The following is a 14,713-nucleotide window of genomic DNA, read 5'->3' on the forward strand; positions in this document are numbered from 1 at the left end:
AAAAAACACAAAAAAAACTTTTGTAATAAGAGACACAAGTTAACCTCCATAAGAGTCTTGGTTTTTGAAGCAGCAATTTTTTGACGTTGAATTTTTCAGCACTGATTTTTTTTTTACACTAAATTTATATACACTCAATTTCATAAAAAAATAATAATTTTAAAACTAATTTTGCCAACACATTTTTTTCAATAAAATTGTCAGCATAATTTGATGGCCAAAAATTCAGTTCACAAAATTCAAACGCTAAAAATTCAGTTCCATAAATTCAGTGTATAAAAAACAACAAATAAACTTTTGTAATAAGAGACACAAATTAACCTCCATAAGAGTCTTAGTTTTTGAAGCTGCAAATTTTTCCACATTGAATTTTTCAGCACAGATTTTTTTTTTACACTAAATTTATATACACTCAATTTCATAAAAAAATAATAATTTTAAAACTCATTTTGCCAACACATTTTTTTCAATAAAATTGTCAGCATAATTTGATGCCCAAAAATTCAGTTCACAAAATTCAAACGCTAAAAATTCAGTTCCATAAATTCAGTGTAAAAAAAACACAAAAAATACTTTTGTAATAAGAGACTCAAGTTAACCTCCGTAAGAGACTTGGTTTTTGAAGCAGCAATTTTTTGACGTTGAATTTTTCAACACTGATTTTTTTTTACACTGAATTTATAAACACTCAATTTCATATATAAAAAAAGAATTTTTAAACACATTTTGCCAACACATTTTTCTTTTCAATAAAATTGTCAGCATAATTTGATGGCCAAAAATTCAGTTCACAAAATTCAAATGCCAAAAATTCAGTTCCATAAATTCAGTGTAAAAAAACACACACAAAAAACTTTTGTAATAAGAGACACAAGTTAACCTCCATAAGAGTCTTGGTTTTTGAAGCAACAATTTTTTCGACATTGAGTTTTTCAGCACTGATTTTTGTTTTTACACTGAATTTGTATACAATCAATTTAAAAAAAAAAAAATTTAAACACATTTTTCCAACACATTTTCTTTCAATAAAATTGTCAGCATAATTTGATGCCCAAAAATTCAATTCACAAAATTCAAACGCTAAAAATTCAGTTCCATAAATTAAGTGTAAAAAAAACTAACAAAAAAAACCTTTTGTAATAAGAGACACAAATTAACCTCCATAAGAGTCTTAGTTTTTGAAGCAGCAATTTTTTCGACAAAATTCAAACGCTTAAAATTCAGTTCCATAAATTCAGTGTAAAAAAAAAAACCAACAAAAAACTTTTGTAATGAGTGACACAAATAAATCTCCATATGAGTCTTGGTTTTTGAAGCAGCACATTTTTTGACATTGAATTTTTCAGCAATGATTTTTTTTACACTGAATTTAAATACACTCAATTTTAAAAAAATAAATAAAAATGAATTTTTAAACACATTTTGTCAACACATTTTTTTCAATAAAATTGTCAGCATAATTTGATGCCCAAAAAATCAGTTCACAAATTTCAAACGCAAAAAATTCAGTTCCATAAATTAAGTGTAAAAAAAACTAACAAAAAAAAAAACTTTTGTAACAAGAGACACAAATTAACCTCTATAAGAGTCTTAGTTTTTGAAGTAGCAATTTTTTCGACATTAAATTTTTTAGCACAGATTTTTTTTTTACACTAAATTTATATACACTGAATTTCATAAAAAAATAATAATTTTAAAACTCATTTTGCCAACACATTTTTTCAATAAAATTGTCAGCATTATTTGATGCCCAAAAAATCGGTTCACAAAATTCAAACGCCAAAAATTCAGTTCCATAAATTCAGTGTAAAAAAAACCAACAAAAAACTTTTGTAATAAGAGACGAAAATAAATCGCCATATGAGGCTTGGTTTTTGAAGCAGCAAATTTCTCGACATTGAATTTTTTAGCACTGATTTTTTTTTTTTACATTGAATTCATATACACTCAATTTCATTTAAAAAAAATGAATTTTTAAACACATTTTACCGGCACATTTTCTTTCAATGAACTTGTCAGCATAATTTGATGCCCAAAAATTCAGTTCACATAATTCAAACGCTAAAAATTCAGTGTAAAAAAAAAACAACAAAAAACTTCTGTAATAAGAGACGCATATTAACCTCCATAAGAGTCTTGGTTTTTGAAGCAGCAATTTTTTGGACAAAATTCAAACGCTTAAAATTCAGTTCCATAAATTCAGTGTAAAAAAAAAAACAACAAAAAACTTTTTAATGAGACGAAAATAAATCGCCATATGAGTCTTGGTTTTTGAAGCAGCAAATTTCTCGACATTTAATTTTTTAGCACTAACTTTTTTTTAACACTGAATTTATATACACTCAATTTCATTTAAATAAAGGAATTTTTCAAAAAATTTTAAAATACATTTTTTTCAAGAAAATTGTTAGCATAATTTGATGCCCAAAAAATCAGTTCACAAATTTCAAATGCAAAAAATTCAGTTCCTTAAATTCAGTGTAAAAAAAAACCAAGAAAAAACTTTTGTAATAAGAGACGCAAATAAATCTCCATTGGAGTCTTGGTTTTTGAAGCAGCAAGTTTCTCGACAATTAAGTTTTTAGCACTGATTTTTTTTACACTGAATTTATATACACTCAATTTCATATTAAAAAAAAGAATTTTTAAACACATTCTGCCAACAGATTTTTTTTACAATAAAATTGTCAGCATAATTTGATGCTCAAAAATTTTGTTGACAAAATGCAAATGCTAAAAATGCAGTTAGATAAATTCAGAGTAAAAAAAAAGGCTTTTGGAATAAGAGACAAAAATTAACCTCCATAAGAGTCTTGGTTTTTAAAGCAGCAAATTTTTTGACATGTAGTTTTTCAGCACTGATTTTTTTTTTTGTTTACACTGAATTTATATACACTCAATTTCATTTAAAAAAAAAAAATTTTAACAAATTTTGCAAACACATTTTTTCAATAAAATTGTCAGCATAATTTGATGCCGAAAAATTCAGTTCACAAAATTCAAACGCTAAAAATTCAGTTCCATAAAATCAGAGTCCAAAAATAAAAAGCTTTTGTAATAAGAGCCACAAATTAACCTCCATAAGAGTCTTGGTTTTTAAAGCAAGCACATTTTTTGACATTAAATTTTTTTAGCACAGAATTATTTTTTTTACACTGAATTTATATGCACTCAATTTAATATAAAAAAAATTAATTTTCAAACACATTTTGCCAACACATTTTTTTTTCTATAAAATTGTCAGCATAATTTGATGCCCAAACAAATCAGTTCACAAATTTCAAACGCTAAAAATTCAGTTCCATAAATTCAGTGTAAAAAAACAAAAACAAAAAATTTTTTGTAATAAGAGACGCATATTAACCTCCATAAGAGTCTTGGTTTTTGAAGCAGCAATTTTTTCGACAACATTCAAACGCTTAAAATTCAGTTCCATAAATTCAACGTAAAAAAAAAAAAAGCTTTTGTAATAAGAGACAGAAGTCAAGCTCCATACCTTATGTACAAACTGGTGCTCTATAAATAAACTTGCCTTGCAAAGTTGCAAAAGATGTAGTTTGTGAGGTACAATATTTGTCAGAAGGATAAGTGAGATTAGACAAAAAGAGGGGCAAAGTCAGGCTGAGAATCTTCAAATCCAAACCTTGTCACCTTCCGTGCTTTTCCATCTGACCTGCCCTTGGCCACTAATGTGCTAATCGACGCCTGAAAGCGCGCCCTAACTGGGAACCAAAATACTCCACGCGTCCGCGTCCACGTGAGCCCCGCGGAAGCTTCCGTCACGGCGGGGGGTCGGCCCCTAATCAGCGCCCAGCTGAGCGTGACCTTTTCCAGGTCTGAGACAGGCTGACGTGGCCCCCCATTGAGTCGCCACGGTTCCCTGGGGTGAGCGCCGCGTCCGTGTGGGGAAACATGACAAGGCCGGCCATCCGCGTTCCGCCACGCCTGACTAGACGAAAGAAAGGGCAGCAGGTGTTTAACACCTTTGTCTGCGGTTGTGAATGTTAGGAAGAACTTCTGAGATCATCACCTGGAATATTAGAGTGGACTTTTATTCTCATTATTACAGTGAAGTGTAATAAAGAACAACACAATTGGAGAAGATCCACTAAGGTGCATGCACAATTATATACTAATGTAAATAGTAAAAAATAATATACTAATATAAATAATGAAAAATAATATACTAATATAAATAGTAAAAAAATAATATACTAATGTAAATAGTAAAAAATAATATACTAATATAAATAATGAAAAATAATATACTAATATAAATAGTAAAAAAATAATATACTAATATAAATAGTAAAAAAATAATATACTAATGTAAATAGTAAAAAATAATATACTAATATAAATAATGAAAAATAATATACTAATATAAATAGTAAAAAAATAATATACTAATGTAAATAGTAAAAAATAATATACTAATATAAATAATGAAAAATAATATACTAATATAAATAGTAAAAAAATAATATACTAATATGAATAATAAAAAATAATATACTAATATAAATAGTAAAAAATAATATACTAATATAAATAGTAAAAAATAATATACTAATATAAATAATAAAAAATAATATACTAATATAAATAATAAAAAATAATATACTAATAAAAATAATAAAAAATAATATACTAATATAAATAGTAAAAAATAATATACTAATATAAATAATAAAAAATAATATACTAATATAAATAGTAAAAAAAATGTTTTAAATATATATTTACATATTACTAATATAAATAATAAAAAATAATATACTAATATAAATAGTAAAACATATTTTTTTAAATATATATATATATATATATATTACTAATATAAAAAATAATATACTAATATGAATAGTAAAAAATATATTTTTTAAAGAAATATATATATATATATATTACTAATATAAATAATAAAAAATAATATACTAATATAAATAGTAAAAAAGATTTTTTTTAAAAGACAATATATATATATATATATATACACACACATAACTCATTATATATATATATATATATATATATATATACACACTTGTATACATCCACACACATACATATATCCAAACATACATGTATTAAAATATATGATTAAAATAAAATATTTTTATTTTATTTTAATCATAATAACTTTGAAGAAATAGTTCACAAATATTCTTCATCGAAAAAAACGGAAGCTAAAATGAAGAATTGAATTAAAATGTATTTATTATTCTTTACAATAAAAAACAACTTGAACATTGATTTAAATTGTCAGGAAAGAAGAGGAAGGAATTTAAAAGGTAAAAAGGTAAATGTGTTTAAAAATCCCTAAAATCCTGTTTAAGGTTGTATTTTTTCTCTAAATTTGTCTTTCTGAAAGTTATAAGAAGCAAAGTAAAAAAAATAAAAGAATTTATTTAAACAAGTGAAGACCGAGTCTTTCAAATATTTTCTTGGATTTTCAAATTCTATTTGAGTTTTGTCTCAGAATAAAAATGTTGAGCAAAGCGAGACCAGCTTGCTAGTAAATAAATACAATTTAAAAAATAGAGGCAGCTCACTGGTAAGTGCTGCTATTTGAGCTATTTTTAGAACAGGCCAGCGGGCGACTCATCTGGTCCTTACGGGCGACCTGGTGCCCGTGGGCACTGTGTTGGTGAACCCTGCTCTACGACATTCCTACTGGAAGTTACAAACAGTTTTGTCTGTGTTTTCTTCCTAGGGGGCGCTAGAGCGCAATTTTTAGTAGTTGTTTTTTTTAATTAAATGGCAATTTTCACCAATCCTAAAGTCGGTGTGTCCAGTTTGGTGAGTTTTGAAGCATTTTAAGGGGGTCAAATTACAGCCCAAAGAGGCAAAAATGACATTTTTTAGGAAACTTTTGTTTTGAAGGGGTTTTTACCAACTTCCTGTTGATTTTTGCTGAAGGGTGTCAGTGTATGAAATGTAGGTCTAAGTGAGACCTACATAGAAGCTTTTGTTTCATGTCTCTACGACCTTCTTAACGGAAGTTACAAGCAGTTGTGTCTGTGTTTTCTTCCTAGGAGCTTTTTATTTAGCATTTACACAATGCTGGGTTTTGTAGCACAAGGAAGGAAGTGGTGTGTTTGCCAATAAAGAGGAGATGGACTTGTTCCCCCGTGGCGGCCAGAGATGAATAAAAGGTGTGGGAGGAGGCGGAAGAGCGTGTGCGAGCTTGGCCTCGGTCAGATCTCATCGCCGCTGGCAAGAGGTGACAAATGAGTTTCCCTAAAAGGTGATGAGCGCCACTCCGCCGTGCCGCCGCGCCGCCTCATCCCCGGCCTTGAGTCAGGAGCTCCAATTTACACTAATTAGTTTGACATCAGGTTGAGGGAGTGAGAGCGTTCCCCGGGCCGGCCTCCTTTCGGCACTCGTCATTAGGAACAAGTCCGGGCTCGGCCCCGGCTCAGCGGGGTGTGTGTGTGTGTGTGTGTGTGTGTGTGTGTGTGTGCGTGTGTGTGTGTGTGTGTGTGTGTGTGTGTGCGTGTGTGTGTGTGTGTGTGTTCTTGCACGTCTGCCCTTCTTGAGACATGAAGGAAAAGTAGCTTCCATATGAGGAGGTGACATTAATCCCCATCCCAATAATGTAAAAAATGTGAAGAGCTCCCCCTCTGGTCAACATATGAAATAACAAGTGTGTGTAAGAAATTTGAAGTGCTCACCCTCTGGTCAACATATGAAATAACAAGTGTGTGTGAAAAAAACTTGAAGTGCTCCCCCTATGGTCAACATATGAAATATCAAGTGTGTGTAAGAAACTTGAAGTGCTCCCCCTCTAGTCAACATATGAAATAACAAGTGTGTGTAAAAAAAACTTGAAGTGCTCCCCCTCTGGTCAACATATGAAATAACAAGTGTGTGTAAGAAATTTGAAGTGCTCCCCCTCTAGTCAACATATGAAATAACAAGTGTGTGTAAAAAAAACTTGAAGTGCTCCCCCTCTGGTCAACATATGAAATAACAAGTGTGTGTAAAAAAAACTTGAAGTGCTCCCCCTCTGGTCAACATATGAAATAACAAGTGTGTGTAAGAAATTTGAAGTGCTCCCCCTCTAGTCAACATATGAAATAACAAGTGTGTGTAAAAAAAACTTGAAGTGCTCCCCCTCTGGTCAACATATGAAATAACAAGTGTGTGTAAGAAATTTGAAGTGCTCCCCCTCTGGTCAACAAATGAAATAAGTGTGTGTGAAAAAAATTGAAGTGCTCCACATCTGGTCAACATATCAAATAACAAGTGTGTGTAAAAAAATTGAAGTTCTCCCCTCTGGTCAACATATGAAATAACAAGTGTGTGTAAGAAATTTAAAGTGCTCCCCTCTGGTCAACATATGAAATAACAAGTGTGTGTAAGAAATTTAAAGTGCGCCCTCTCTGGTCAACATATGAAATAACAAGTGTGTGTAAGAAATTTAAAGTGCTCCCCATCTGGTCAACATATGAAATAACAAGTGTGTGTAAGAAATTTGAGGTGCTCCCCCTCTGGTCAACATATCAAATAACAAGTGAGTGTTAAAAAAATTGAAGTTCTTCCACTCTGGTCAACATATGAAATAACAAGTGTGTGTAAGAAATTTGAAATGCTCGCCTTCTGGTCAACATATGAAATAACAAGTGTGTGTAAGAAATTTGAAGTGCTCTCCCTCCGGTCAACATATGAAATAACAAGTGTGTGTAAGACATTTAAAGTGCTCCCCCTCTGGTCGACATATGAAATAACAAGTGTGTGTAAGAAATTTGAAGTGCTCGCCTTCTGGTCAACATATGAAATAACAAGTGTGTGTAAGAAATTTGAAGTGCTCTCCCTCCGGTCAACATATGAAATAAGAAGTGTGTGTAATAAATTTGAAGTGCTCGCCTTCTGGTCAACATATGAAATAACAAGTGTGTGTAAGACATTTAAAGTGCTCCCCCTCTGGTCAACATATGAAATAACAAGTGTGTGTAAGACATTTAAAGTGCTCCCCCTCTGGTCAACATATGAAATAACAAGTGTGTGTAAGAAATTTAAAGTGCTCCCCTCTGGTCAACGTATGAAATAAAAAATGTGTGTAAGAAATTCAAAGTGCTCGCCTTCTGGTCAACATATGAAATAACAAGTGTGTGTAAAAAAAACTTGAAGTGCTCCCCCTCTAGTCAACATATGAAATAACAAGTGTGTGTAAGAAATTTGAAGTGCTCCCCCTCTGGTCAACATATGAAATAACAAGTGTGTGTAAGAAATTTGAAGTGCTCCCCCTCTGGTCAACATATGGAATAACAAGTGTGTGTAAGAAATTTAAAGTGCTCCCCCTCTGGTCAACATATCAAATAAGTGAGTGTTAAAAAAATTGAAGTTCTCCCACTCTGGTCAACATATGAAATAACAAGTGTGTGTAAAAAATTTGAAGTGCACACCCTCTGGTCAACATATGAAATAACAAGTGTGTGTAAAAAAATTTAAAGTGCTCCCTCTCTGGTCAACATATGAAATAACAAGTGTGTGTAAGAAATTTGAAGTGCTCGCCTTCTGGTCAACATATGAAATGACAAGTGTGTGTGGAAAAAAATTGAAGTTCTCCCCCTATGGTTAACATATGAAATAACAAGTGTGTTTTAAAAAAATGAAGTGCTCCACCTGTGGTCAACATATGAAATAACAAGTGTGTGTAAGAAATTTGAAGTGCTAGCCCTCTGGTCAACATATCAAATAACAAGTGAGTGTTAAAAAAATTGAAGTTCTCCCACTCTGGTCAACATATGAAATAACAAGTGTGTGTAATAAATTTGAAGTGCTCTCCCTCCGGTCAACATATGAAATAACAAGTGTGTGTAAGAAATTTAAAGAGCTCCCCCTCTGGTCAACATATGAAATAACAAGTGTGTGTAAGAAATTTAAAGTGCTCCCCCTCTGGTCAACATATGAAATAACAAGTGTGTGTAAGACATTTAAAGTGCTCCCCTCTGGTCAACATATGAAATAAAAAATGTGTGTAAGAAATTCAAAGTGCTCGCCTTCTGGTCAACATATGAAATAACAAGTGTGTGTAAGACATTTAAAGTGCTCCCCTCTGGTCAACGTATGAAATAACAAGTGTGTGTAAGACATTTAAAGTGCTCCCCCTCTGGTCAACATATGAAATAACAAGTGTGTGTAAGAAATTTAAAGTGCTCCCCCTCTGGTCAACGTATGAAATAACAAGTGTGTGTAAGACATTTAAAGTGCTCCCCCTCTGGTCAACATATGAAATAACAAGTGTGTGTAAGACATTTAAAGTGCTCCCCCTCTGGTCAACATATGAAATAACAAGTGTGTGTAAGAAATTTAAAGTGCTCCCCCTCTGGTCAACATATCAAATAAGTGAGTGTTAAAAAAATTGAAGTTCTCCCACTCTGGTCAACATATGAAATAACAAGTGTGTGTAAAAAATTTGAAGTGCACACCCTCTGGTCAACATATGAAATAACAAGTGTGTGTAAAAAAATTTAAAGTGCTCCCTCTCTGGTCAACATATGAAATAACAAGTGTGTGTAAGAAATTTGAAGTGCTCGCCTTCTGGTCAACATATGAAATGACAAGTGTGTGTGGAAAAAAATTGAAGTTCTCCCCCTATGGTTAACATATGAAATAACAAGTGTGTTTTAAAAAAATGAAGTGCTCCACCTGTGGTCAACATATGAAATAACAAGTGTGTGTAAGAAATTTGAAGTGCTAGCCCTCTGGTCAACATATCAAATAACAAGTGAGTGTTAAAAAAATTGAAGTTCTCCCACTCTGGTCAACATATGAAATAACAAGTGTGTGTAATAAATTTGAAGTGCTCTCCCTCCGGTCAACATATGAAATAACAAGTGTGTGTAAGAAATTTAAAGAGCTCCCCCTCTGGTCAACATATGAAATAACAAGTGTGTGTAAGAAATTTAAAGTGCTCCCCCTCTGGTCAACATATGAAATAACAAGTGTGTGTAAGACATTTAAAGTGCTCCCCTCTGGTCAACATATGAAATAAAAAATGTGTGTAAGAAATTCAAAGTGCTCGCCTTCTGGTCAACATATGAAATAACAAGTGTGTGTAAGACATTTAAAGTGCTCCCCTCTGGTCAACGTATGAAATAACAAGTGTGTGTAAGACATTTAAAGTGCTCCCCTCTGGTCAACATATGAAATAAAAAATGTGTGTAAGAAATTTAAAGTGCTCGCCTTCTGGTCAACATATGAAATAACAAGTGTGTGTAAGACATTTAAAGTGCTCCCCCTCTGGTCAACATATGAAATAACAAGTGTGTGTAAGAAATTTAAAGTGCTCGCCTTCTGGTCAACATATGAAATAACAAGTGTGTGTAAGACATTTAAAGTGCTCCCCTCTGGTCAACGTATGAAATAACAAGTGTGTGTAAGACATTTAAAGTGCTCCCCTCTGGTCAACATATGAAATAAAAAATGTGTGTAAGAAATTTAAAGTGCTCGCCTTCTGGTCAACATATGAAAAAACAAGTGTGTGTAAGAAATTTAAAGTGCTAGCCCTCTGGTCAACATATGAAATAACAAGTGTGTGTAAGAAATTTGAAGTGCTCGCCTTCTGGTCAACATATGAAATAAGTGTGTGTAAAAAAAACTTGAAGTGCTCCCCTTCTGGTCAACATATGAAATAACAAGTGTGTGTAAGAAATTTGAAGTGCTCGCCTTCTGGTCAACATATGAAATAACAAGTGTGTGTAAGAAATTTGAAGTGCTCGCCTTCTGGTCAACATATGAAATAAGTGTGTGTAAAAAAAACTTGAAGTGCTCCCCTTCTGGTCAACATATGAAATAACAAGTGTGTGTAAGAAATTTAAAGTGCTCCCCCTCTGGTCAACATATCAAATAACAAGTGAGTGTTAAAAAAATTGAAGTTCTTCCACTCTGGTCAACATATGAAATAACAAGTGTGCGTAAAAAAATTTAAGTGCTCCCCCTCTGGTCAACATATGAAATGAGTGTGTGTAAAAAATTTGAAGTGCTCGCCTTCTGGTCAACATATGAAATAACAAGTGTGTGTAAAAAAACTTGAAGTGCTCCCCCTCTGGTCAACATATGAACTTGGTTCAGTAACTTCCACAAAGTGTACTTAGCCACCAAGAATACGTTTGAAGTCATCCCAAGTACGATCGCGCCATTCCGCCCGGGTAAATACGCCCAAAGTTCAAATCCAGCTTGTTTCTTCAGTTCAAGAGACACTCCAGCTGTTAATCAGCACACATGGCATATAATCATCATATTAGAGCCAGCCAGATGTTTCCACACACCAGGTGGCGCCTTCCTCATTAATGCCCGTGACAAACTGTTTCCTGTCTGCGTCCGCCGGAGAAAACGCCGCGACTCGCGCCGCTTGCAATTAAATCCCATAATGACTGTGCCAAGCCACCCCCCCCCCACCCCCCCGATCATTTATTCATAACGACACAGAAGGAATCATTTCGGAGACGCGTTATAAAAAAAAAATAAAAAAAAACATCAACAACACCCGTTCCCGACTTGAGTTTAATTGCGACAACTGCTAATTTGTGTGGAAATCTGTCTCTCCACATATGGTTTGTACAAATGCTACAAACTCATACATGAGGGAAATATTGTAAAAAAAATCCCCGGGACAAACCGGGACGTATGGTTGTCCCGATGCCAGTATTTTGGTACCGGTACCAAAATTCCGATACTTTTCTAAATACATCAACATTTTGGTTCACCTTTATCTTTACTTTTTACACCAAAATGTAAAAACTCCCTTTTCTGTCTACACCCTGTGTCTGCTTTTAAGTACTCTGTGTGCGTGCGCTGCCGAACATGCTCCTCTGCTCATAAAACCAGCGTGCAGTCATGCCTGGGAATAGTACCGTTTTTGATTCATTAGGACCGCGATACTATACTAGTACCGGTATACCGTTTAACCAGGACGTTTACCAGGTTTGACCCCGAGAACAAATCGCCGGCCTCCAAGTAACCGTAATCCATCCATCCATCTTCTTCCGCTTATCAGAGGTCGGGTCGCGGGGGCAGCAGCCTAAGCAGGGAAGCCCAGACTTCCCTCTCCCCAGCGTGTCTCGATGAAGGTGAGTCCATAACGCGGTAAATGGCTAACTAATTTGGGTCTTCTCCGGCGTTTCTGGGCCTGTTAGTGCCATTTGTCAATGGCCCGGTCGACAGCTTTCGGCTTAGGAGGCAGCGCCGTGTAGGTTTGGTCGTGTCTCGATGAGAGTGAGTCCATAACGCCGTAAATGGCTAACTAACTTGTGTCTTCTCCGGTGTTTCTGGGTCTGTTGGTGCCATTTGACAATGGGCCGGTCGACTGCTTTTGGCTTTCGGGCAGTGCTTTGTGCGTTTGGTCGTGTCTCGATGAGGTTAAGTCCATAACGCGGTAAATGGCTAACTAACTTGGGTCTTCTTTTGCGTTTCTGGGCCTGTTAGTGCCATTTGTCAATGGCCCGGTCGATCGCTCTCGGTTTTGGGGCAGTGCCTTGTGCGTTTGGTCGTGTCTTGATGAGAGTGAGTCCATAACGTGGTCAGTGGCTGACTAACTTGTGTCTTCTCTGGCGTTTCTGGGCCTGTTAGTGCCATTTGTCAATGGCCCGGTCGACCGCTTTCGTCTTTGGAGCAGCGCTTTGTGCGTTTGGTCGTGTCTCGATGAGGGTGAGTCCATAACGCGGTAAATGGCTAACTAACTTGTGTCTTCTTTTGCGTTTCTGGGCCTGTTAGTGCCATTTGTCAATGGCCCGGTCGACTGCTTTCGTCTTTGGAGCAGCGCTTTGTGTATTTGGTCGTGTCTCGATGAGGGTGAGTCCATAACGTGGTCAATGGCTAACTAACTTGGGTCTTCTTCTGCATTTCTGGGCCTGTTGGTGCCATTTGTCAATGGCCCGGTCGACCGATTTTGTCTTTGGAGCAGCGCTTTGTGCGTTTGGTTGTGTCTCGATGAGAGTGAGTCCATAACGACGTAAATGGATAAGTAACGTGTCTTTTCCGGTGTTTCTGGGCCTGTTAGTGCCATTTGTCAATGGCCCGGTCGACTGCTTTCGGCTTAGGAGGCAGCGCCGTGTGCGTTTAGGCGTGTCTTGATGAGGGTGAGTCCATAACGCGGTAAATGGCTAACTAACTTGGGTCTTCTTCTGCATTTCTGGGCCTGTTGGTGCCATTTGTCAATGGCCCGGTCGACCGATTTTGTCTTTGGAGCAGCGCTTTGTGCGTTTGGTTGTGTCTCGATGAGAGTGAGTCCATAACGACGTAAATGGATAAGTAACGTGTCTTTTCCGGTGTTTCTGGGCCTGTTAGTGCCATTTGTCAATGGCCCGGTCGACTGCTTTCGGCTTAGGAGGCAGCGCCGTGTGCGTTTAGGCGTGTCTTGATGAGGGTGAGTCCATAACGCGGTAAATGGCTAACTAACTCGCGTCTTCTCAGGCGTTACAAAAAAGGTAAAGCAAGAAAAGAGGATGCCAACATACGGTGAGGAAGAAACACTAAATATTCTTTATTAAATATACAAAAATTTGTGAAACAGAATCGCGTCACGGCTTGTAAACGTTCCTCCCCCCCTTGAGGGCCCGCAACAGCAACAATACATTCGGGTTGGATAAAAATGGAAGACATGGCGGAGAGTCTCCTGCAGGGGAGCACATCTCCAGCAGAGGCGACGACTAAGTGCAAGTGGCGTCCATTGTGCACCGGCATCAAACCGTACGGTGGCGAAGCGTCAGGAGAACAGTTGGCATGTCGAGTGGACGGTCCGAACACAAACATTAAGGCGCATTTGGCATTTGGGTACACGCCTGGGAGGGGTTGGCGGCGCGTGTGCTTGGGGGGAAGTGTGCGCAGCGAGGGTCGGGCGAGCCGTTTTCCTTTTTTCCGTCCCCTTCTACGATGGTGACGCTCGGGGGGAAAACTAGTCCGAGTGCGACAGTTGGGGACTTAAAAATAATAATAATAATAATAATGTGCATAAAATGTGCAGGAATTATAATTAATATTCATGTCAGTGGTGGAATGACGGGATTTAACGATGAGAGTGAGTCCATAACGCGGTAAATGGCTAACTAACTCGTGTCTTCTCCGGCGTTTCTGGGATGCAGGATTTGGACGCGGAATCATTAAAGTGGGCGTGGCTAGGGGCGGGCACCTGTCACCTTTGAGTCAATACCAATTGTTTTGCAACCGTCTATTTTGGCGATTATGACATTTTTTTTTTTTTCAACCACAGTGTTCAGTTTTTCAGCCATCCATAGCGTTTCTACTCGTACGGCTTCTTCACCATTAAAGTGGGCGTGGCTAAGGATGGGCACCTGTCATCTTTGAGTCAATACCAATTGTTTTGCAACCGTCTATATTGCCGATTAATTATGACATTTTTATTTTTTTTTTTTCAATGGCGATATTTTTCCGGCCATCCGTAGCGTTTCTACTCATATGGCTTCTTCACTAATAAAGTGGGCGTGGCTAGGGATGGGCACCTGTCACCTTTGAATCAATACCAATTGTTTTGCAACCGTCTATTTTGGCGATTAATTATGAATTTATTTTTTTTCAACCGCAATACTGTTCGATTTTTCAGCCGTCCACAGCGTTTCTACTCGTATGGCTTCTTCACTATTAAAGTGGGCGTGGCTAGGGATGGGCACCTGTCACCTTTGAGTCAATACCAATTGTTTTGCAACCGTCTATTTTGCCGATTAATTATGACATTTTTTTGTTTTTT

General features: G+C 35.9%; 1 long non-coding RNA gene across 1 annotated transcript in view; it reads right to left on the bottom strand.

Moving 5' to 3' along the window:
- Window positions 1-13,463: 13,463 nt before the first annotated feature.
- LOC133541939 (uncharacterized) overlaps window positions 13,464-14,713 on the bottom strand; it is a 4,176-nt gene continuing 2,926 nt past the window's right edge. The window contains exon 2 of the long non-coding RNA XR_009804014.1: window positions 13,464-14,713. This exon is cut by the window's right edge and continues 1,966 nt beyond it. This is a non-coding gene — a long non-coding RNA (uncharacterized LOC133541939).

Source organism: Nerophis ophidion, linkage group LG24, assembly GCF_033978795.1.
Source record: "Nerophis ophidion isolate RoL-2023_Sa linkage group LG24, RoL_Noph_v1.0, whole genome shotgun sequence".
NCBI classification, from domain to species: domain Eukaryota; kingdom Metazoa; phylum Chordata; class Actinopteri; order Syngnathiformes; family Syngnathidae; genus Nerophis; species Nerophis ophidion.